Here is a 27,291-nt window from a genome sequence, read left to right as displayed (position 1 = left end):
GTAATAATGGTTACAAATTAGTGTCCCATTTCAAATATTTGTTAACATAAAGTTGTTAGTATTTTTTGATTAATGTGTCTTTTATGTCAAGAAAATAAATAGCCAATTTGTAGCTGATTTAATTTATAAACTATATAATTTTCTTCTCCATGCTTTTGGGAATACCCTAGAAATGAACCAGACCCAAGTCTTAGGTAATTTTCCCCAGGATTCTAGGATTTAAAGATAAAGTGCCTGACTCCTGCCTTTTGAGGTCATAATTCCCTAGGATTGTACATAGTCTGTATATGTTATTTATAGTTCCAGAGCAAGAAAGCCCCTTTATTGAAGAAGAAAATTGTGAGCATTCTAGCCTCCTGGAGCAAAGGCAGTGGTTGGCATTGTTAGATTGATGAGAAAAAAGTTGGAAGAAACATGAAAGCTTTCTTTAAGCCTTAAAAAAGTTGAAAGTAGAAAAGAGATTGATTCTGTTTGTTCCAGATAACAGAACTAAGATCAATGGATGGAAGTTTCTATGATGAAAACTTAGTCTTGATGTCAGCAAATCTTACTAATAAGGCTTTCCAAAAGGAGAATGTGCTGTCTTCAGAGATAATGGGATTTCCCTGCATTGGAGATCTTCAAGGAAAGGCTAGATGATCACTCATAGGGTATGTGCTATCATCTGTCTATTTGTTTTAGCTGAAACATGCTTCGAGTGGGCTCCGAGAAGTTAAGTACATTTGATAATCCCTCTTATTGTTTATCCACATCCACCATTGATCATCAACCCACATAGAGTACATGTCTCCAGCTCCTGAAAGAATAAAAACTGGCTCTGCAGGCAACAGGAATCCTGGCATTTGTCATTCCGGAGTGCTGAAGCCCAGCAGCCAGGGCACCCTACTCTGACTCTCAGGGTGGCCTGCCAAGTATTATTAGCACACAGCATGTTCAGGGATTGCTGAGCAATCTTGCTGTCCTGTTCCAAGGTAGTGCACTGGGGGGGGGGGCCCAGCTCTCCTATAGTGTGCCTGATGGTATAGTCAGTGGGATATTCAGGCACCCAGGGGAAACAATAGTACTCAAACAGGCGAGTACCATCTGGCAAGGGCTTGTAAGTGGGACACAAAACCTTAAAGAGACAGTGTTAGAATGGAGGCAAGAAGCTTAATGCTTGGTATTTGGCAAAGAATAGGTGTTCATTAAGTGCTCTCATAGAGTCTTGGGATGGGGAGGGCTTTTGAACATATAATATGGAATATCAAGTTTAGAATGTTAAAGCTGAAAATCTTAGAAGTTGGGGACACAAAGGATGATAGAGACCATCTTTTGGCTGATAAGGAAATTGTACCTTTGAAAAACAAAATGGCAGCAAGACCATTCTGTGAACTGGAAAAAAATTATATAAGGGAAGTAATAAAATGTGTATTTATGTGTAATATATGCATAAGTATACATATGGATGTGTGTATATATACATCTATGTATATACAAATATATGGAACAGGAAATATTTTAAAATCTAATTTAAAAAATTACCTGTAGAGACTATACGGGCAGCTAGGTGGCATAGTGACCTGGGTTCAAATGTGATCTCGGACACTTACTAGATGTGTGAACCTGGGCTAGGCATTTAATCCTTTCTTTCTCAGTTTCCTTACCTGTAAAATGAGTGAAGAATGATATGGAAAACCATTTTTTTTTTGCCAAGAAAACCCCAAATGAGGTTATGAAGAACTGAACTTAACTGAAAAGACTGAACAACAACAACAACATTGGAAACTATAGGAGAGTGAAAGGGGGGAAGTAAGGCAGGCATCGAAACCAGACTTCCACATGACTCCCTTTTGGGGCTTTCCAGCTCTTCATCTCATTGTACATGCTGAGGAAGCCTGCCTCCCCCACAAAAGAATGGTTATCCCTCTTGTGTTGCATTTTCATTTCTAGCTTTGGTTTCGTTTATCTGAAAGAGATTTGAAATTTCTTCTATAGAAAAAGACACATGTTAAAGCTGAGTTTGAGGGGCACCACTCTCTCCTTGCATTGACAATGAGTGCTTGTTGGAAAGAGCCCTTCTCAGGAAGGGTAGGGCCAGGAGCTTTGTCACTAGCTAGCTACATGACCCCCAGCAAGTCATGTCACTTTGCCAGGCCTCAGATCTCCTCCTTCCAGTTTGAAAAATCTCTTGTTTCTTTTCTGGAACTCAGCCTCACAGTTCACAATTCTTTTCTATTTGTGCTTTGTGTACTGATACATTCTCTAAAATCAATATGCAAAGCAGAACATGTTCATTCCATTTCCTAACTGCTGTTGGGTTGTAATTCTTATCTTTATGGCTGCTCCTGTGAGCAAGAATAAATCATTATGTAGATTTTTAAAGGTTTTTATTTAATTTTTTTTAGTTAAACTCATTGCTTTAGTATCTTTTTTTTTTTAAAAACAAGGATCTTTCATCACTAATTTGTTATTTCACCACGCTTCTCAAGGTTTTCCCTTCTCTCACACGTCAGAGTCTACACCCAATCCACACTTGAGTAAAGTTAAGCACAGATCAATGTTTCTGAAATTTAATGACATTCTGTGTGTGCCATAACCATGATAATGAAACACTACTGCGGTGAACAAGTTCATACTTGTTCTGATGAACATAAAACTATTTTCTGGGATTTTAATGGGTTCACTCTGAATAATGAAAGAACTTCTCAATGCTATATAAGAGGAAAGAGGATTGGATAATCACAGGCTGCTATGTGATTTGTTATAGAAAAATATACACGTACATCTACATGTATATATATATATATATTTATATATAGTATTTGTGTGTGTGTACACACACACACACACACACACAAGGCTGTTGTTGAGTTGTTTCAGTTGTGTCTAACACTTGGCGACCCCATTTGGAATTTTCTTGGCTGAAGTATAGGAGTGGTTTGCCATTTCCTTCTCCCACTCATTTTACAGATGAGTAAAGTAAGGCACACAAGATTAAGTTACTTACTGAATGTCACACAGCTAATAAGAGTATGAAACCAGATTTGACCTCAAGAATAGGAGTCTGACTCTAGCCTAGGCACTCTATTCACTGTGCTGACTGCCATATACATATATCATATATTTGTATCCCAAATTTAAGATATATTTATTATAAATATATATTTAGCTTAAATATAGATAATATTTAATTTAATATATACTATAACTTGGAGATTGATATTTAAATGGGTAAATGTATGTGTGTGTGTGTGTGTGTGTGTGTGTGTGTGTGTGCATCTGGAGTTTTAGAGTCCTGGGTCTGGAGTTAGGAAGACTCTTCTTTTGGGTTCAAATCTTAGACTCAGAACCTAAATACCTGGGTGACCCTAGGCAAGTCACTTAACCCCTTTTGCCATGGTTTTTCTCATCTATAAAATGAACTAGAGAAAATAAATGGCAAACCATTCTAATATGTTTGCCAGAAAAATCCTAAATAGGGTCATGAAGTTGGACATGACTGAAAAGCCTGAACAATACAGACCTACACATATACATGCATATATAAATGTCTACATACATATATGGAAACCTTTATATATATATATATATATATATACGTATATATATAAATATACACATACATACATATATATGTGTGTGTGTGTGTGCGTGTATACTTGTATATTTAAACTTTAACAGTTTAAAACTTCACTAAGACTGTTTGAATACTTTGTACATATGTACACATTTGGTCGTGTAATTAATAATATTAATAAGTGGCATTTCTATAGTATCTCCCATTTTCTAGGTACTGTGATGAGAGTATTACAATTATTGCTATCTCACTAGAATTTAGCAACCCTCAGAGGTAGATGCTATTATTTTTCCTGTTTTACAGCTGAGGAAACTGAGATCAATGGAGGTTTTAGTGACTTGCCCAGGCTCATACAGCGAGAAAAGTGTCTGAGGCTGGATTTGAACATGAGACTTCTTGACACCAGCCTCAGTGCTCTACCCACTGTACCACCCAGCTGCTGTGGACCAGTGTTGCTGAACGTATATGTGTATATATCTGAGAATGCGTACACATACACATAACACGTTCACATTCTTAAACAGAGATTTAAGGTGTATAAAGTGCTTTTATCTTATAACTCAATCAATTATCATGAAAGCCCTATGAAGTCTTTAACAGTAGTATTATTATTCCAACTTTAGAGACAATGAAATTTAGGATCATAGTTTAAAGCAGTGGTTCCCAAACTTTTTTGGCCTACCGCCCCCTTTCCAGAAAAAAAATATATTACTTAGCACCCCCTGGAAATTATGAAACCATTTATTGAACTCAAAATAGAATGTAATACAAAAAAAGTATGGCCATCATCTCACCCCGGGATCGCTGCAGCACCCACCAGGGGGCGGTGGCACCCACTTTGAGAATCACTGGTTTAAAGGATGAATGAACAAATGAAGAAAACATATATGAAAGGATATGCTAATCTCTAGAGATAAAAATACAAACACAGACACAAAAAGAATTCTGGCTCTTAAGAAGCACACATTCTGTTAAAGAGAGAAAATACCCAAAAGGGGATGGGACTGGAGAGGGGAGAGTGTGAGAAGAAACAAGGTTGAAGGATGAAGAATCAGAATTGTTAGTAGATAATAAACACTGGATAGTGAGTGAAATGAGTAGAGAAAAAGGGGAAGGGAAGAAACAAGCATTTATTAAGCACCTACCATGTGCCAGACACTGTGCTAAGCATTTTATTATTATAATTGCTATTTGTTCCTCACAGTTAGGTGTTATTATTATCCCCGCTTGAAGTTGGGGAAAATGAGGCAGAGATTAGATGACTTATCCAGAGTCAAACAGCTAGTATCTAAAGTCAAATTCAAACTCTGCTTCCTTATTCCAGGTTACTTAGAAAGTAGAATGACAATGAGTCAATTTGTTTAGAGCTTTAGAACTGAAAAATGAGGATGGAGGAGAGATATTAGGAGAATTATGTTGACTAGTCATCCTTTTGGGATTGAAGCAAAGTGTTCCTGGAGCCAGCACAAAATTCAGTGAGAAAATTAAGGAACCACCAGTAAGGATGTCTGGATCTTGGTGCAAGAGTTGTAGGTATGAAAGAGTTAGATATTCCAAACCTTTGTTTCTTGTGTAGACAACAGCCCCTTTTCTCCATAAAGAGTAAGTGTTAAAGAGAGCAGTCAGGTGGCGCAGTGGATAGTGTGCCAAATCTGATGTTAGGAAGCTTCATCCTTCTGAGTTCAACTTCACCCTCAGATACTTACTAGCTCTGTGACCCTTGGTAAGTCACTTAACCCTATATACTTTAAGTTTCCTCATTTGAAAAATGACCTAGAGAAGTAAATGACAATTAGTCCAGTAGCTTTCCCAAGAAAGCCTCAAATAGTAGGACACAACTAACAATAAATAAATAACAACAAGAAAAATTTTAGAAGTGAAATTTGTAGCCCAGGTTATTCTTGATTCCAAATCCATTATTTTTTTAATAAAATGTGCTGTTTTTTAACTTATAAGATTGTACTGATATTCTGAGTCAATATTCAACAAAATGGAATCTATGGTTTCTTTTCTTAAAATGGAATCTATGGTTTCTTTCCTTTGATATGATCTATGATACAAACATTTTGCATGTTTCTCCATTTTTAGGTTAAATGTTATTGAAACAAATTGTACATTTGAAAAAGACAGGATAGAGCATTTTATGGGTCAACAGAAAAAACAAGGTTATGGAAGGACAAATAGCTTCTTCTACCTCAGTCTTCTTGTTGTTGTTGTTATTGTTGTTGTTGTTATTGTTGTTGTTTTTATCTCCAAGTGACTCAACTAGAATTCTTATCTAATGCCTTTATGTTCTTAGAGGAATTTTTCTGCACACTGGTCCATCTTTCCTTGGATTCATTTCAAGTTTTGTGGCTGAGATCTTGTGTCTCTTTGAATCATATGGAAGAAAATGTCCAGGAAATATGAAGAGCCAATTATTGTCTCTTTTACCCATTTGCCATAGCCATCATCTTTGTACCTAAAAAAAAAAAGCTGCCCTTGGTCTACACCTACTGATAGTGGCAATCATAGGGTAGCAGCTAGGTGTCTCAGTGGATAGAGCATGGGATCTGACATAAGGAAAACCTGAGTTCCTATAAAGCTTCAGATACTTTCTAGCTGTGTAAACCTGTCAGGTCATCAAACCCTGTGCACCTCACTTTCCTCATCTGTAAAATGAATTGGGGAAGGAAATGACAAGCACTCATGTATCTTTGCCAAGAAAACTCCAAATGGGGTCAAGAGGACTATTACACAACCAAAATGACAGAACAATAACAAACCAGAGGGTATTTAAAAATGTATCATTTAATGTATTTTAATGTATAATACATAAGTAATGTATATTTAATGTATTTTTAATGTATTGATAACCCCAGTTACTTGGGCAAGTATAGTGGGGGTCACTCACTTCACAAACATTGCCCTTTTGATTACTGACTTCTGAAGCTTTATAGGAACTCTACTCTTTTGACACAAGTTCAGAAAATTTTTCTTATTATTAGAAGGCATCAAAGAAATGGACACAGATGCCCTGTGTGTTCTTAGCTCCACAAAATTGATTGTCTAGCAACTCAAAACAGACAATTGCCTTGACCCTGGAGGGCCACATCTTCAAGAAGTATAAAAGATTAAAGGCAAATACCCTGAGCTTCCCCATTACTTTCCTATGTTTCTTTGCCTCCCTCTCTCCTCTCACTTCTGAACCCCCTTCCTGATATGTCCCAGCCAAGACAAACTCTTCATCATTGATGGGATGAAGGAGAATCCTATAGGTGGGAGAATGATGAGGTACAGGGGAAGAGACACATGATGAGTAAGTAGCTTTCTTTATCTAGTCACTTTTAATAGTGCTGGCGAGGAAACAAACTGGCCCTGAGACTAGCTACTAAGACACTTGGGCACTGGATGCTAAGAAACATATTTCTCCATTTTGCAGATCTTTACAAAATCCTCAGTTCATTCTGTTCTTTCCATCATGGTGGATTTAAAATCTTCTTTAAGCTCCTACCAAGTCATACAAAGTCTAGCTTCTAAGTTCTCTTACTGGTTTTCCATTTGAGAACCTGGGAAATCCTCCATCCATCATCATTTCAAACAGCTCATACAGGCTATCTATGGCAACATCTCTCCCTTTTTATATGATAATATGAGGTACTGAAATTCTGTCCAAGGTTAAAGCATACTCTGAAGTCCTTTTAGTATACTTATCATTGAAGTCAGTGGGCTTCCTTCCAAACTTAGTGTCTCTTTTGGTATGAGACCTTTCTTTATAAAAGACTTTGGATGACAGTATTAAGCCCCTTGTGCAGGTAGCTTCTTCTCCTCATATACATTACTTATATCTCCCTTTTGCATGTTGTCTTTCCCCATTAGAATGTAAACACTTCAAAGGCAGAGACTGTGTCTTTGCTTGTATTTATATTGCTCAAACATTGCCTGGTACATATTAAATGCTTAATAAATTCTCATTACCTATAAACCTTATCTCAACTACTGTCTCTTCCAAAAAAACTATCTTGTAAATATTCTTCATTTTTTTAAAACCCTTAACTTCTGTGTATTGGCTCCTAGGTAGAAGATTGGTAAGGATGGGCAATGGGGGTCAAGTGACTTGCCCAGGGTCACCCAGCTGGGAAGTGTCTGAGGCCAGATTTGAACCTAGGACCTCCCGTCTCTAGGCCTGACTCTCACTCCAGTGAGCTACCTAGCTGCACCCTAAATATTTTTCATATATTCTGAATACATTTAAATATGGACATCATAACTACTGATCAGAATGTGAGTTCCTTGAGATGAGGACTATTTCACTTTTTTTTTCCCTCAGTGCCTAATAAAGTACTTAGCATATGATAGGTACCTAATAAACACTCACTGGTTGATTTTAAAAAATAGTTGATTTAAAAAAAATAGAACTTTGTGGTTCCAGTTGGTAGCACATCATCCTTACCTCCCTTATAGGTTCCATTCTGTGTAGAATAATGGAAAGTTACCTTCGTTTACAGGCATTCACTGAATTTTGTGTAATATAAAAGTAAACATAAATTTATAAAAGCTATATTTGTTGTTTTTTGTTGTTGATTGGAGACAATCCCTTCCCATAAAAGATGCATTATGAACCATGGTTAGTGCACAGAGCACTGACAACGAGGCAGCTGTCTGGAAATGTTGGAGAACAACTGACTTCAACTGGGAGAGCCCCATTGTATTCTGGTGGAAGAGGAAAAGGGAGACAAAGAGAGAAATGTAGGGGAAGGAATGGATTTTCATTAAGCTGAATTTAAGTGGTGAATTAATGAGTCATGAAAAATTAGACCCCATCTACTAAGAAAACTCATGAACCCTGTTCACAGTTATTATAATGAGTTTAGGACAGATCTATTGGTAAAATGGATTAGGCTATAAGTGTGGCAAGAAGACTGGCAGACAGTTCAGTCATAGTTTTGTTTAAAAGAAACCTACTTTAATTGGACTTATCAAAACATCATTTTTGTTCAGTGACTCATATATGGTTTAATTTCATCAGGAAACTGCACATCAATTAACTATTATTTAAATGAATCATGGAAACCAGAACATGAGGCCACATAAATATGCTAAATTTGCTATGCTCCTTTCACCTAGGAATGCATAGCCTTTTTCTTTCAGAGTAGTAAGATCTCAGAGTTGGAGGGAATCTCATTGGCCAACCAGCTAAAATGTCCTATGTGAACAGCAATCCACTTTATTCATTCCACCTGGAGATAGTCCTTTTCTCTTTGTGGCAGCCCTAGTTATTAGGAAGTTTTTCCTTCATGTTGTTGATATCTGCCTTTTCAGTAACTTCCACCAGTTGTTTTTAGCTGTGCCCTTTGGGACCCAAGGAAAATACATCCCTCTTTGGATGGACAACCCTTCAAATACTTGAAAGCAGCTATCCCCTTTAGCTCCCCAACATCTTCATTTCTCCTTTTAAATATACCCATTCCTACAACCAATTGTCCAATGATTCTCTTATCCTTCTAGATAAGTTCTAATCTGTCAGTGTCTTTCCCAAAATATAGCATTCCTAATTCAACATAATCCTCCATATTTGATCTAATTAGGGCAGAAAGCAAAGGACCATCACCTCTATCTTTCTAGACAAACTCTCTGTTAACCTAGCCTGTATTCATTCAATGTTTTCACTGTCACATTCACTGTTTACAAGATCAAAGATTTAGATTTAAATGATCTTAAAAATAATTTAATATGACTCTCTCATTGTAATAGATAAGAAAACTGAGGCCCATAATGATTAAATGACTTTCCTAAGGTCACATGGGCACTTCATAATTGTGCTAGGATTTGACTCCTGGTCTTCTGATTCCAAATCCAATTTTTTCTAATATACAATGATTCCTCTTTGAGCTTTCATTTCACAAATTCCTCCCACCCCTAAATATTTCTCATGTATAGCTCCCTAACCTGAACTTGTGAAGCTTGTTTTGTTTTGTTTTGTTTCTCCTCAAATGTGGAATTTTACAATTATCTCTATTAAATTCATTATCAGATATTATCAATTGAAAGTAAGACTAAGCAACAATGGTATGTAAGATCAGCACTCAGGGTAGAGTTATGAAGGCTGTGAAGGATCTTTTTGTCATCTTTATATTTGGGTTATGCTAGCTTTCCATTGGCTTGAATTTTGTACTCTTTATTTTATAAGTATAAACATGCTGTTCTTAAATGGTGAACAAGGAAATCTTACTGAAGGTGGTGAAAAGCTTAGGGGAAATGCTAAGATATTAATGATTACATATATATACACTCTAGAAATCGCTCAACAGTTCAAAGATAAGAAATCATCTTCTGTTATTAAAATTCTCTTCTAATGTTTCCCATCAGTATAAAGATGACCTTTGTAATGTAGAGGGAATTCCAGGGGACCCACCCCTGGAGAACTTTGGGTGAGGGGACCCTGTATTTTTTAGGGATTCCATCCTGCCATCCTCTACATTATATCTTACATACTAGATTATGACTACAGAGTGCCAAGTTTGGCAGGTCCCACCAAGCTAAACACTCTTCAGATATGAGATAGACAATTTATATGTTAATGGAAAATTCAACGAGTTGAGAAGGGTTCTTCACCAGGTTTGTTACAGGGAAGTCAATATTTGGACTAAAAATACTCCCAAAGACTTTTTTAAGTTGTAGAGAAATCTCAGTTTCCTTTGGTGAAAATCATGGAATTATCCATGGATACTCAAGAACAGACTTTTGAGGTACTGAAGTCATTGTTTAGAGTACATTCCCAACCAGAGTCAGAGAAGGTGCATGTCAGAAATCAATGTTTTCCAATTAGAATGACTCCTCCTCCTTTAAACCCAATGCAAATGAAGTCCAAGGAAAGAAGATACTTTGGGGATTTTACTAATTAATATTTGAGACATCAAGGCTCCATTTCTGTCAAGTTTTAAATTTGTAAAGTCATTTATATCCACTGTGTTCCCATTTCTTTTCAAGTTCAAGGATGGTGAGGGTGGGTGGTGGGGGTGGGGGGAATTTCCCCAGAGAATAAAAGAAGTTTTTGAAATAGATCTCCAGGAAGAACTTCAAAGCAATGTGAGTAACAATACAGTGGTGTAAATTTATACAAGGCATACATAATTTCTTCAAAGCCCCATACAATGTCTTTTCTATAAGTTCCTTTAAAAAAATCTGAAAGTCCTGAAGCCTTTTTTTTCCTTCCTTGTTAAATACCAAATAAATTCCCTGAGGAAGTTTGAGAAATTATGGTTTGGCTGTCTCTGTATCCCCACAACTTCTTAACTAACCTGAACTCTTATCATGATTAGTCTGGCTGTGTATCCTCTATTTACTTCTCTGAATGGTTCATGATAATATGTGACTTATTAACTGGTAGGCCAAAGTTTTTGCTCTCAAATCCTCTGTTTTAATAAGTTACTTTTCAGGCTTTAATTGTTCCAGAATCAGCCTTTCTCCCCCTTGTTCCAGGGGTCCTTGGCAAAGCCATTTTTCCTAAGAAATTCCACGGTGTAACTGATATTCGAGTTATATTATATACCAATTTGCCTTGAGTATATGAACCCATTTCATTACACACACACACCCTTAATGTTGTTACTAAGGGACTTTTTGAGTGAGGAACTTAGAAGACTTTAGTGTTATTTACCATCACAGTGACTTCCTTCTGGTGAATTTCCTCTAGTAGCGAATTATTACTGTACTTCTTATCTGATTTAAGTCCTATAGGTGGTCTTCATTTCTTCCTTCCTCACTGTAAAAGAGCAAAGCAGAAACTCTGAGAGAGCCTACTAAGCTAGGAAGGCAGGCTTAGAGAAGCTCCTCTTCAGGTTGACAACAAAAGGATGGATGGTTGAGCCATATTGACTCTGGAAGACTAGTTCATCAGGAATGAAGAAGTCACAGTCTTCATCAATAGAAGTGCCTATTCTAATAGAAATCAAAGATCCATCAAGACAAGCATTTTTTCGATTTCATGGTGAGATTTATCGGGACACTAATTACTAATGAATTGGCAAAAAATTATTAGATAATTAATACTATGCTAAGCACTGATAATATAAATATAAATACTAGGTAGTCTCTGTGCTACTTGAATACTAGAACTACGAAACAGGAACTTATATTTAGATGGGTGAAGCAATACATCTGGCAAATCAGAAAAGGGAATTTTGGTCTTGTGTTTACTGAAATGACCTGTTTATTCATAGGGTAGATGATTGACATGCTCTTTCTAAAAGCAATGATACTCTTTGTGTGATTACTGCTAAGGAGAGAGAGAACCTAAAACCAAATAAGCAAAATACCCTAAAGGCAATGATGAAATAAAAAAGAAAATTGAACCTTCAATAATAATGATGATGATGATGATGATCATAGATTTCAGGGTATCAGGATTTTAGAGACAACTTTCTCCTCTCATTTAAAAGATTAGGAAACAGTTGGAGCAGCTGATCTTTGAGGTCCTTCTATGAGCTGACGAGTCTATGGAGAGGACTGAATCACTTAGTCGACATCATTTAGTAATTATGGCTTATATACTGTTAATGACTTATCAAACATTTACTGGGCATTGCCTGGACGAGACTGATAATATTTGTTTGCCTAAGAAATGGTATTCAGCTTTTATTGGCAGTTAGTATCACTCTGGAGTTTTTGTGACTTTCCTGGGAAGAAGGTCTTTTACTCATTCATTACCTGTCATAGGCTATTCTAGTGAAGGAAAATCATTCCACCTAAGTGACCTGCCCAAGTGATAAATGAATACTAATATTCTATCCTTCTGATTAGTAAGGACTTAGGTCATCATAGGTGCCTTCCACTAAGCTAATAGTTAATGAAATATGAATAAAATAAACCCACAAATTAACCTTTGATGTAATATATACATGTGCACGCACGCATATGGTGCCTTCTATGCAAGTCACTTCATAAAATAGCACTGAATATTGTGACATGCCCTTAATAGATACTCATAAATATTAATTGATAATAAAAGGAATGAGTAGGGAAAGCTATCAAGGGCAATATATAATAGTGACTTCTATCATTGAGAGCCCTTAAAAATCCACTTCAGTTACAATAATAATCTGACTAAAGTTGGAAACAAATGCAAAGTCTTGGACCAAATTTAAACCTGAAGCATTTCTGGATTTTTTTTTATATTATCAGTAATAAGCAATAAGGCTATGTCTGCCATGATAGTGAAACTGCTTTCATAATTATTGAACAGATCAAATTATATAAACAGTGGTGTTTTAACAGAAAAACTCAGGTAGTTAGTATGACTAGTGATCCAACTAATCCATCAATGATGAAACTTACATGTGGTCACATAGCTGAGTTTTTTGCTCATTTCTTTCATTTCCTTTTCTTTTTACCAAGATTGTTTAAAATCAAGAGAAAATGCTTCATTTCCCGTGGCTGAAATTTCTTTCCCCAGTTTCTCAGTTTTCATATCTTATCCATCTTTTCAAGACCCTAAATAAATGTTACTTTTTCCAGTAAACTTTCCAAGGTCTTCACAACTGAACATTATTTCTGCAACATCTGATCCCATAGGACTTTGTACTTATTAGGCTTCTATTGCTATGGCAAAGAGAGGTTCACAGAAAATCCAGATGAGCCAGTATATGTATAAAATGACAGGAAATTTTATTTGGGATATTTGGAGGAAAGTCACTCGAGTCACCCAAGGGAACACAGAAGGAATCAAAGACAACAAGATAAAGGGTAATGTAGTGGGAAAGTACCATTCCATATCTAAAAAAGGCAGCCATTGCATTTGAAACTGGGGTCCAACACTAACTCTTAAGAGTGGGCCTGACACCCAGAATCAAAACATAATATCGATCACATGGTTCAATGGGGATATGATTGGGTTTTAGCATTAAAAGATCACTCTCCTGCAAATATGAATAATGTGGAAATAGGTTTTGAACAATGATACATGCATAATCCAGTGGAACTGCTAGTCAGCTCCAGGAAGGGGGAGGTAAGGGGGTGGGAATCATGAATCATGGAACCAGGGAAAAACATTCCAAATTAAAAAAAAAAAAGAATGGGCCCCAGAGTTACCCTTTACCCCCAAAGCTGATGGAGGAACACTAGAGAAGGGACATGATCAAAAAATGTCAGCAGAGAATTGTAGATATGCTCGGGGGGAGGAGACAGGGAAAGAACATAAATCATATAACCATGGAAAAAAATTCTAAATCAATTAATTAAATAATTTTTAAAAAGAATAAAGATCCCACAATAGTTTTATGAGAAATTGACCCATGGATGGGGTTTATATATTCATCTTCACTCAGTCCATGAAGACAGTTAGCTTAAGGATGCTTGAAGAGATCCAGGTGGCATGGCCATGCTCTGGTGGTTTGGATTGATTTTTCTCATTCTTATGTAACAAGAAAGGGGCTGCCAATGGGCTAGAAAGTTGGACATTTCCAGCCTTAAGGGCTCTAGGAAAAGGGCAGGGTCAGATACTAGGAAGGCAGGGGTTATTTCTAGAACCACTATTCTTACCTGGGTCCCTTTGCCAGTCTGGTGAAACTTATGGACTTTTTCTTAAAATAATGCTTTTAAATGTTTAAGAGCAAAACAATACATAGGATTACAAAGAAAAAATGGAAATATAATTATCAAAATATTTTACAAATTCTAGAGCAAAGACTGCCTGTTTCTAGAAAGGCTAGTATGGAAAAAACAACAATAACAACAAAACCCTCAGTCTATAGTAGTACTCTTATTAACTTATCACATTCTAACTTGATCTAACTTCTCTGTATGTATATATATATATATATATATATACATATATATATATATATCATCCTTTGTGGCTTCCCATAAAAATCAAAATATTATTCTCTAAAGATTATATTATTCAAATTAAATCACTTTTAAAAATCCATTAAAATTCAAAAGCACAACTATGCCTCCTGATCTCTTCCTATATTTCTAGTTTTCTTGCATTTTACTTCCCTCCACAGTCTACCGTATTGCAATATTGTCTGTTTTGCTATTCCTCGTACTCTATCTCCTCACTCCCTACAATCTGCAATCATCCCTTTTACTGGAAATATTCCTCCTTCTCATTTCAACATGCTGGTTTCTTTGGCTTCCTTCAAGATTTAGCTTGAATCTCATCTTCTACAAGGGGGTCTGTCCTGACCACAAACCCCTTCTCCCTCCTGGTAGGTCATCCCGNGGGCAGTTGAGAACCCTGAAGAAGTTCTGGGTCTTTGACCTGTGCTGAGGCTAGAGATCGCTGGATCCTGGTCTTGGAGTGAGAGGGTGCAAACATCTCTCTGCAAACTCTTCCTGTACTTGAGATACCGTTCCAACCTGTACCTGACCACCACCTTGGTGTCTACTGCCCCTAGATATTAGGAGTTTCATCATCTAGATATCTAGGTTTCCCAGGGCCCGAGAAGGATCCGGGAAGTGGGCAGGAGATGAAGAAGAGGGTGGAAAGGGTGGAAATAACTCAACTGTAAGGCTGAAGATCTATGGAAGAAGAAGTCAAATATCCCAGCAGTTTACTTACTCTGATTTAGTCCTGGCCAGGCTGAACCAGAGGGAAGCTACATTGATTCTTCATCTGCTAGCAGTTGAGATTTCATTAGTAACCATAGAATAGGGTCTCCTATACCACAATCCTTTACCCTTATCCTTCTTGTTTAATATAAAGATTAAAGTACCTTCCTAAAGCAGTTTCCAAGCTTGTTTTGGGAAGGGAGAAATTGCAGTCAGAATACAAGCCATTATCCTAGCTAAAGAGCCCAAATCAACATATCAATTAACCCCAGGTGGGTCCTGAAGGGATATACCTCTTAGATCTGAAGGATCCTGCCTGGGCAACTGTTATAAGGGAGAAGTGTCATTTTATCCTCTCTGTACATCAATTTACCATCTCAAATAGACCAAGAGACCTCCCATAATTATAACACTGGCACATAGTAGATGCTTTATAAATCTTTATTCTTTTGTTCCTGCCCCCTTTTCATTGGACTATAAGCTCCTTCAAGGTAGATACTATATTTTTGCTTTTTTTTTTCTAATGTGCTTGCAAAAAGAAATCTAATCTCTGAGTTGGAAGATTCCTCAGGGGCCATTTAATCCAACACCCTAATTTTAAAAACATTTATCAATATCACATTACTGACAAATTATTACCCAACTTTTGTTAAAAGCCCTCATTTGTGGTAGAGCTCATGACTTCACAAGATAGCCTGGTTCACTTTTGGATCTCTCTAGTCATTAACAATCTTTTTTCTTTATATTAAGCCAAAATCTATTACTTTTCAACTTTTATCTATTAATTCCTGATTCTACACTTTGAGGATTTGAAAAAAATGTCCCTTTTTATATATAACTGTTCTTGAATTTGATAATAGCTATCATATCCTCCCAAAGTATTTTCTTCCGTGGGCTAAACATTCCTTTATTTTCTTACTCTTTCACCTGATGCTTATATGACAAAATCTTAAGGAATTTCACTATGCTAATCACCATCCTTTGGGACACTTATCAAAAGTCCTTCCTAAAATAAAGAAGCCAGAATAAAAACTGCTCAAAATGGGAAGAGTTCAGCAGTAATATGACCATTCTCATTCTTTGTAGTATGTGTCCTAATGAAGAGAGAAATTATATATTTATTCTTGTCTCAAATTGAGTTTGTCATTCTAAGAAATATTTTAATTTCCATATTACTCCACTTCACATATGTGAAGTTTATTTTTTTATCCAAATGTAAGGTTTTGCAGTAATATCTATTAGATGCTATCATATTTGAACAGGTCTACTTTTTCAAACTTCTGAGATTTTTTTTTGAATTTTATCTTTGCCATTCAATGTATTAGCTAGCTATATTGCCAACTTTGTATCATATAAAAATTAAACAGAAACAAGCATAGATCCCTTAGACACTCCACTAGATATCTTCAACTTAATACCAATCATTGACAATTTCTTTTTGGGTTTGATCCCTCAATCATCTCCAAAACCAACTAACAGGTAGTCCACTTCATATAACTTTGCTCACAAAATTTACATGAAAGATTTTGTGAAAGATTTTGATGAAATTTGCATAGACTATGTAATATTCTCCAATCTACCTGTTTTATAACCCTGTCACAAAAGGAAATCAATTTAATATGATACAGTGCGTTCCTGAACTTGTGTGAATTTTCTGTTTTAAATCACTGCTTCCCTTCAATTAACAGACATTTAAGACTCTGGGAGAATGTAAGAATATCTTTTAAAATCTTCCTCTCTCTTCTAATATCTAATATTTATATAATCTAATATTTATATAATGCTTTAAGTTTTGCAAAGTTCTTAAGAAATATTATCTTATTTAATCAGCACACAAACTTGGAAATTTAGTAGATTATTTCCTCATTTTATAGTTGAAGAAACTAAGACAGGCAGAAGTAAAATGAATTGTCCAGAATTAAAAAACTAGTTGGTGCCTGAGGCTGAATTTAAATTCAGGTCTTTCTTATTTCAGGACCAGTACTATCCACTTTACCAGTGATGGTGAACCTATGGCATAGGTGCCAAAGATGACATGCAGATCATTCTCTGGGGGCATGTGGCTGCCCCAACCACCACCAGAGCTATGCCTGATGACAATTTTCATATCACCCTACCTTCCTCCCAGCAGCCCAATAGGAGCACTTTCTCCCTCCCCTGTCTAGGTAAGACGGAAAACTCACAGGTGGGAGAGCAGAGTACTGAGATCACTGCCCTCCCACTCTCTGCATGCCTGAGGACATTCCTCACTTCATCTACTTCTCCATCCAGCAGCCCAATGGAAGTGCTTCCTCCCTCCCCTTTGTGAGATAATGGGGGGGGGGTGAGGTACAGCTTGGCATGAGGTCTGGGGGTGGGTCACTGTACATGGTCTCTAAAAGGTTCACCGTCACTCCATTTAGCTATCCAAGTATTTAACAAAAATTAGGCACTTGATTGAAGTTGGTTGATTTACTTTTCATAAAATGGAATAGTGTATCTAAGGCTTTTAGAGTAAAATGAAGAAAAAAATTCTGTCTTTATTAGGTAGATAATTTGAAATAAGAAGAAGAGCAAGATGGAAAATCAGAGACAAACTTTTTCACGACACGTGACCAAACAAATCACGGTGTTGTAACTTTTTTCTAAAAAAATCAAATTTAATGAATTCTAAGGAACTAAGGTAGTAAAGTAGTGTTCAGTAATTGCAGAGTATATCCAGTATTCATGCTAGGTATGAAAATGTACTAGATAAATGTTCATTGAATTGAACTGAATTTAGAGAGGATGAATTTAAAAGACAGAAATTTGTATTCCTCTTCCAGTTTTGTCAAGACCTCAGGATAATATTGGAACATTTACCAAATCTCAATTTTTGGTTGGGGTCAATGGAGGTTTTATCCAGAATCACAAAATATATACCCACAAAAAAACAAAAAAATGGGGATAATACTTTCCACAGTCATCAATTCCCTTGTCTTTAAATTCAAAAATTCAAAAGATTAGATAAAATCATATTTAATAATAAAACTTTAATAATATTTAAAATATCTTCTAACACTGAGTTTTTATGGGACTTTCATCTTATTACCATTTAAAATTGATATTTCTTCCAAGAATTAGACATTTATATATAGAACAATTCTTCTGATTATTAATAATAATGATGATGATAATGACTCATTTCCATAGTATTTTATGGTTTATAAAACTCTTCTTTTACAACAACCCACTAAGGTAATAGCATGAAAATTATTCTCATTTTATGGAGTGGGAAACCGAGTACAAATGACTTCCTAAATGCATAGTATCATAAGTATCTTAAGTATTCCAGTTATCACCCTATGTATTCATTCAATCAATTTAACATTTTCTTTTGATTACTTCAGTATTTTAAGTATTTCTCATATTATATAGTATTACGTATAGATTAAGTATTCTAATTAATACTTTCTCATGTTGAAATGTAATCAGTTTGATGGCATTGAGTCCTCTGAGTTTTTTCTTTTCTTTTCTTTTTTATGTTTGTCTTGGTTGTTTCATTTCATCATTGAATTTTCTTTTCACGTCTAGTTGGTTCATCAGCAATGTCTGGAAGTCTTCTATTTCACTAAATGTTTATTTATTTTCCTAGATTATTGTGCTGTTTCTGGGTAGATAATTTTTGGTTGTAGTTCTAGATCCTTTGCCTTGCAAAATATCATATTCAATGCCTTTTAAGTCTTTTAATGTAGAAGGTCCTGTGAGGTCCTGTGTAATTCTTACTATGGCTCCACAATATTTTAATATTCTTTTTATTTCCTGGCTGCTTGAAGTATTTTCCACTTGGCCTGGGAGTTCTAGAATTTGAGTATAATAGTCATCAGATTATCTAATGTGGCATCTTGGGTAGTGATTGGTGCATTCTCTCAGTTTCTATTTTCTTTTTTTTTGAGAACATCAGGGCAGTTATCCCTGAAAATTTCATTCAATATGGTGTCCAACTCTTTTTTGTCTTATTGATATGGCTTTCAGGAAGTCCAATTAATCTTAAATTGTCTCCCCTGGATCTATTTTCCAAGTCATTTCTTTTTTCAGTGAGATAATTCAGATTTTCATATGTATATATAATTTTTTACTCCTTAAATTGTTTTATTGCTTCTTGCTTCCTTTTGTAGTCATTAGCTTCCCTTATCCAATTATAATTTTTAGTGAGATGTTTTCTTTTTGAGGCTATACATTTTTAATTTTAGAGAATTATTTTCCTTTCAGTGGTTTTATTTTACTATTTTAGTAATCTTTTCTTCAGCAAGTTTTTGCTCAAAGCTGTTGATATTTTCTGTCATTTCATTTTCTCTACTATTTTTCTTCTAAATTTCTCATTATTTTTTATCTTCTTTTGGAGATCTTCCAAGAATTCATTTTGGTCCTTACATACTTTAATATTTGCCTTTGAGAGTTCACACATTTCCTTCTGGGCATTGTTGTTGTCTTCTAAGCTTTCATTTTGGTCTTCTCTTTTACTAAAATAGATTTCCAGGGTGAGACTTCTTTGTCTTTTATTCCTTATGGGAGTGGGGCTTTTTCATGATCTTGCATAAATGTTAAGACTCAACTCCAGTTTTTTTGGGGAAGGAGTATTGTCCCTGGGTTCCTACAGGTGCCCCATGAAGTGGATTTAGCTAGATTCTACTCCTCAACCACAAGCTTCCTCTGGTGTATTAAATTCCAGGATTGTTCCTTCCTCTAAAGCAGGGGTCAGAAAAGTATGGCTCTTTCTGCAGGACCCATAAAGTCAATTTTTTTTTCAGGTGCTATTACAGGAGCACGCACTGTGAGCACTGCACAGCTCTCATGAAATTACATTTTAAAAAATGTGGAGTTTATGGCTCTCATGGCCAAAAAGGTTGCCAACCCCTGCTCTAAAGGTTTCCCTGGGTATGATTGCACCAGTATGATCCTCAAGCTCCTCAGTATGTGCTTGCACCAAGCTATTCCTCTCCTCTGATTCTACTGCTCTCACTAGTTATCCCAGCAAGGTGGATACCTCCAGCTGTCTCGCTGAATTTTCTTTCGCTGAAATTCTACTTCATTCTTTCTTCTGTTGGCTCTGTCATTTGAAAATATGTTTTGAGGTAACTTTTTTTTTCTTTTGTGGTTGTTTGGAGGTGGGTTTAGATATTCTTTATTCTACCATCTTGGTTGCCAGAAGGCTCTAACACTCTTGAAGAGTCTGTTCAGTTCAGTAAGAACTTAAGTAATAAAGGAATCCATGGAGTCAACTATCATAAAATTCTCAGCTAAAAAGTTTTCTGGCTGACAATGAGAGTAACATGATACCTTTCTTGCCTATAGCAAGAGCAGTCAGGTTCATAAAAGTCATGGAGATATTGTATATGATGACAAGTGCAGGCTAACAGACAGCTGGCAAAATTAATTCATTTTGTAATGGTTTTGCTCTTGAACAAAAAGACCCTTTCTACAATATGACAATTACCATGAGATCCTGCCTGAGATGAATGTTAGAGGAACTAAAAAAAATCAGAAAAACCAGAACATATATAACTGGAAAATATTAAGTGGAGGCATAAAATTCCATCATCAATATTGGAGAGATTGTTATATGACTGACAGAATACAGACATGGATTCTGAAAGACCTGAGTTTGAATTTTGCTTCAGAGTTACTAGCTGCATGATCCTTTGCATGTCATTATTCAAGTTTACCCTTATTTTTCTTATTTGTAAAATGGGCATAAGAATAGTATTTTAATCACAGAATTGTCAAGAAGATTAAATTAAGTAATATACATAAAGATCTTTGCAAATATGAAAGCACTATACTTGTGATATAATATTTTTATTGTTGTCATTCTCCTTTATTAGGGATTCTTGTTTAGTTATAATTTGAATTAGATAATTTCTGAAATTGTATCTCTTGGAAGGGAGAAACAGGAAGCAAAGAAAGAAATATGTTAAGTTCCACTATGTGCCAGGCACTGGATTAAGCATTTTATAAACACTATCTCATATCATATTTTTCATCCTGAAAAACACTTGAGAGGTACATGATATTATTATTTCCATTTTACATATGAAAAAATGAAGTAAAATAGGTTAAATGACTTTTCCAGGATTATGCAGCTATTAAATGTCTAATCTCAGATTTGATCTCAAACCCTGTAATCCTTTTAGTTTAAGAGAAACAGTAGCTGTTAACATTCTCCCTCAGTCTAATATTGTATTCCCCAATGGCTAAGTCTTTAACATATATACTTTTAAAAATTCAACATTCAACTTGCTTTCATCAAAAACACAAAGATCCATCACTTTGTCGATATGAGTTCTCACTTTCTTGACATAGATTACAGCTACTCTGTGTCTTAGTTGATCATCTTCCTTACTAAAATGGAGAAACATACTTTTCTTAAAACTGGCAGTGATCTCCAAATTAAGTAAAAGTCATCCTTAGATTTTAGATACATATATACTTATATACATATATATTTCCCCACCCCATCCCTATGTAACTCTCCTCCCCTCTTAGAAAGTCTTTCCTTAGAATAAAGGATTTTGTTTGAGAGGGGAAAAAAATTAGAAAAAAATCTTTCAAAACATTGAACAAGGAATCATATCCAAAATTCCATACCTATAAATGTGCCCTCCTGCCCCCTCTCACCAGAAAGGAAAAGGAAGAGGTATCTCTCCTATTTTCCCCTGCTATCTCTCTTTCTTCTATCATTATTCTTATCTATCTATATAAATTGTCTGTCTGTCTATCTATCTGACTGCCTTTTGTCTGTTTATTCTTTTAAATGATCTGCTTGATAATGAAATTTCTGTGTCAAAAATATATTGACATTTTAGCCACTTTACTTGCAAATTTCAAATTACTTTTCAGAGTTATCCTAATTCACAGCTTGACCGATAATCTATTAGTTTGCCTATATTTCTGCAACCCTTCTTATGTTTCATGATTCAGATCTTTTGTCCTCTTTATCAATTTGAAATTTTTGGAATCCAGTCTTCTCAAATTTTTTTTTGATTTGCATTTCTCTTATTATTAATATTTGGGAAATCCTTTCATAGGTTGCTTCATGTCATTTCACTACTTAGAGAAATGGCTTCTATTTTAATATTTCCATTAGCTTCATGTGTTTGTGTCTAAATGAGTTAGAAATTTGATGACAAATATTTGATACAGATATTCCCCCTTCTTATACTTTGTTACTAAACATTTTTTAATAAAATAGTTTTTTCAATTCAATGTTCTCAAAATGATCTATTTTTCTTTTATAATTGCACTTACTTCTTGTTTGGTTAAGAATTTGACCCCTATACTCAGCTATGAAAGCTATAAAAATTGGTTTTCATCTAACTTTTAATAGTAGGATGATTAATATTCATGTCATATTTCTATCTTGAATTTATTGTGAAATATGATGTGATATTGGTTTGTCTTACTTCTACCAAATTTCTTTCTAGTTTCCCCAGCTATTCTTCACAAATAAGCAGACTTTTATTGAGTAATTATATTTTAAAATTTAACTTAAAGCCTTCTCAAGTTAGTAGTATCTGCCAAGGTTGCTGGCTCCTGGCACAGCTATGGGTAACCTGGGTCACCTCTCACTCCAATAAGACACTTGATTAAAATACAGAGGGAGTTTTTAATGTGGCATAATTTTCAAATTTAATAATTTTTTAAACAACATTAAATTTTAATTATTTATTAAATCAATTGATATGTGATATACATGTGAATTCTTCTAATAAAGAAAAATTTAATTCATTAATACTTCCTTAACTTTTGTAATTTTTGACTTTTTGCTTTGTTTTGTTTCCTAACATAGCATGTACTTGACTGAATCCCTTGGGTTTTCTCTTTGTTATCTTTAATTCTTGTTAGATGACCCCATTTTCTTTTCTTATCCTCCATTTCCCCAGTTATCACCTCTTTGCACTTCTTGTGTACAAGTTAACATTGAACAATTTTCCAGAGCCTTATTTTTTCCCCATTGCTTTGGGGGTCACATGTCATTTTGAATCTTAGAAGACTGTGTTCATGAAACAGAATTCAAAAGATAATAAAACAAAAACTCACATCGTGTTCCTTTCTAAACATTCTAGGTGGGAGGCAAGGGGTGGGTAGGAGAGATGACTTGTACAAATACACAAAGGCAGAAGATGAGATGTCAAAGTCAGTGAACCAATTCAGCTGGAACATAGAGTGTATCAAATGAAACAATGTGAAGTAAGACTGGACATGTAGGTAGGCTCATAATTATGGAGGACCTTGAATCCCTGGACAAATAATTTATATTGTATCTTCGAAATAATAAGTACTCACTGAAGTATTTTGAACAGGCTAATAACATCGTTTTGTTTGTTTGTCTTTTTTCTCTTCCTAGGTAAGATTATTTTGGTAACTTTGTGAAGGACTGGAAAGGGAGAGTTTGGGGCAAGAGAGAAGATATTTTGCAAGTCTAAGTGAGAAGTGATGAGGGCCTGAACTAGAGAGGTAACTAGGTGATTGGAGAGGGCAGAATTCAAAAGTTGAATGGAAATAGAGATTACCATTTGATGAATGATTTGATGTGGTAGGATGTAGGAAAATGACTCTATTACTTCTCAATATGAGATGCATTTTTGATGCCTCTTTAGTCCTACAAATAAAGTCCTTTCTGCTATACTATAAAATCACCTATTTGCTAATGCCTTCTCTAAATTCCTCTCTGCCACTCCCAAACCCTGACAGCAAGCACTCAGGTCTTTTCATCTCCACAAGGTCTAGTTCCTTTGACTATTCTTCTGAATGTATAGATACGAATCACTTATACTCTTGGATGCCTTCCTCTGACTGGACTCCAATACAACAATGTCTATCATGACATTCAGAACCACATGTTAACATATGTTTTAATTTATGGGAAATTACAATTAAAAAAATCAAATATTTATTCATCCCTGAGCAAAGAACCATCTTTACTAAATGTGCTTTCCTATATGGAGAAATTATGACTGAAAGCTACATAAAATAACATTAATAAACTTATTGTTTAAGCATAAATGGGAGCAAGGTGGTCAGACAGTGAACTTCACAAGAACATCCTTCTTTCTGATTAAGAGAGTCATCATGGTGTATAGCATAGAGGACTGGCCTCGAAATTAGGAAATTCTGGGTCTTAAGCCACCTCTGCCACATTCTAACTGTGGGTTGCCCCCAGGCAACACTCCAACACTCTCATTTGCAAAGCAGATTATTATATTGAATATGTAGAAGAAATTTGTCACCTATTTTACATTTCTTAGCAGAGACTGACACAAAGTAGGAGCTTAATAAATGTTTGCTTATTGATTGATTGGCTTAGAGCTTCCTATACTGATGAAATCCCAGAATAGTCAACAAACCAAATCCTTATCTTTTTCCTCCACATTACCTATCTCTAAAATGGGGGCTGGAATTTTTTCTGTTTTTTTTTTCCAGGCATCAATAAAATTCATCTATAAATAATTACAAAACATCCTGTGTGTCCCTAATTTAATCCTTAATGCCTGTTCAATAAGGATATGGTAAAACAAAACATTTTCTCTGTATGTATGTGTATTGTGTGTGTGAAATGTGAATGTTGTACACATTTCACCCTCTCTGAAAGACAAAAGAAAAATTATCTTTTGTATACTTGCTGTTTTTTCATTCTTTCCCCTTTCTGTTTTGTGTAAAGCAAAGGAAACTTTGGCTACCTGAAGACTTTTACCTTGTGGCAGAAGAGTATAAATCTCACAGAGATGGGATGCTTCATGTAAGCACTTGACTTCACTGCCTGCCTCAGTGACTCTCCCTTGGAATTTATTAATGAGGTATGAACTCAATTTCACTTAAGAAGAGATAAAAATTTTCTCTCCTTTACAATGAGGGAAGGCACATCTTCTAATACTCAGCTGATATTTGTGATAGGTATGTCCCCAGGTAGCTTCTGGAGGTAGAATAATATATGTCTAGAAAGAGTGTGGAATCCAGGGAGACCTAGGTGAAAGTCCCATTTCTGAAACATACTGACTCAATCTCCTCCCCATCCCTGCACGAAAACAACCTTCTTTCCTGGGAACTGTGGCACACTGCATATTGAAGTTGGCATTATTGTGGGGGTGCTGAGAGACTCACACTTGCATTTTCTTTTCAATAAGAACAATTGTTCTTATGTAGTTCTTTTCAAATTCATGACATGTTTTGAGATTAGTGTCTATATGTAATAGACACTATTTTTGTTCATTTTTGAAAGCTATATTTACCATATTGCATATGCATGTTAAGCAAAAAAAGGAAATGAAGTTATTTACAAATTTTCTTCTATTTAGAGTAAAATAAAATTCAAAACTTTGTGACACTGCTGGAAGATTTCAAATCACACTGGTTCTTAAGGGTATCAGTTTTGAGAAGCTCTGGGCCAAAGTCTAGTACACGTACAAAGGTAAAGTACAAATTTTCAAAAGATAGAGGCATTTACTATTTAGTATATCATGAGAAATGATTAGTAGAGCTTATGGTTCAACTCAAAAGCAAAAGCTCAGTCTCAAAGAGAGTTTATAAATTCAAAATATACTGCTCAATAAATTGCTTAATTCCATTGGAATGAACTTTGAAGAAGCCTCATCTATTCTTACAAGAATGGAATTAGATTACTTAGATGCAATGAATTATATGATCGGTTATAAGAAAAATATAGAGAGCTAACAACCAAGAAGCTCCATCACTTCTCTCTACATTCCAAAAGGAGAAGACAGAAGAAATCGTAGTGTTGTATCCTGCTCTAGTAACTGGTTGACAGGGAAAAGAGAAGGAGTGGGAGCCTGGGTTTGCTACATGTTTTTCCCATTATTTCTAATTTCATCAGAGGTTTTAAGAGAAAAAAATCCACCAAAATTGTATTCTTCTCGCTAGTTTCTCTGTAACCTCTTTTATAGCTTCGACTTTTATCTATCATAATGTGAGCTATTCTTCTAGAAGTACAGTTGAATCTTATTCTGCTCTCTAAAAGAATGGATGTAGTTCATAAAGATCTTGCCCTGTGAACTCCAGAAATCCATTCTTTTGACCTTTTCTGAGCCACGCTTACTGAAAAGTACTGTCTTGCTCAAAAATACTATTATGGCTGGACTGGAAAGATCAATGGACAGAAATTTTAGAGAGGCATATTTAGCTCAGTATAAATTAAGCCATTCTTATTATTAGAGCTACCTAGAATTAGGATGGGCAATCTCTGGAGGCAGCGGGTTAGCAGAGTGCCTGATATGTGGTAGACACTTAATAAATATTTGTTGACTTGAAATTAGTTCTTTCCAAACATAAATTGAATGGTGGCTTCTAAGGGACATTGTTGTAATGAGTAGGTTTATTCAGAAATGGTTTGGAAGGGGTGACCTCTGAGGTAACTCTGGGCTTTTGTGTCCATCAGTAGTGACTGTGTGTGTGTGTGTGTGTGTGTGTGTAAGCAAGCATCCTACATTTCCCCCAATTTAGAGGTGAAGAAATAAGACACAAAGGGGTTAAATGATCTCCTCAGAGTAACATAGTTAATAAGTGGCTGAGTCAGGACTAAAACTACGTCTTTTGACATTTAAGCCTTCAGTGCTTTCTTAATCTATATCATACAGCAAGTTCATCTGAATTTCAGATAACAGTAGAAGCAAATTGCATTGGCAAGGATAGAGGGTGGGGCTGTGGTAAATTCTTTGGTTACTGCTAATTCATTGACTTTCTAAATAGTGACTCAGAAGCTTCTCTGAAAGCAGTTTCACAGCCATGCCTTTGAAAACTATATTACTAATAAGGATGTATAAAGGTAAATATGACTCATCTTTACTTATCTAGCAATCCAGATCATCTATTAACTTTGAATCCAATCTCAAACAATGGAAGGATAAATAACAGACCTTTGCCATAAATTGATCTTTCTTGAAAGGCAGTAAAACAAAAATTGACATTCCTTTTTACCCAAAATTGTATGATTCTTACCAGTGTATCATCAAGTGTACTTGATAGGAAACTGTCTTCAAGGATATGCTAAGTAGGTCAATTCACTTGACTATGAGGAATCTTTAAGATTAAGCAATAGTCACCTCTGCATTTACCTATATTCAAAATAGTGCTGGATAATTGATTGATTGCTTCAAGGCAGTTGACCCATTTCAGGCCTTGGTGAAGTCAATCTCTTTTGCAACCAGTTTGATAAATAAAATCACTGCAGA

This window comes from Gracilinanus agilis, chromosome 6, assembly GCF_016433145.1.
Source record: "Gracilinanus agilis isolate LMUSP501 chromosome 6, AgileGrace, whole genome shotgun sequence".
NCBI lineage: Eukaryota > Metazoa > Chordata > Mammalia > Didelphimorphia > Didelphidae > Gracilinanus > Gracilinanus agilis.
Note: the sequence above shows the minus strand (reverse complement) of the source record.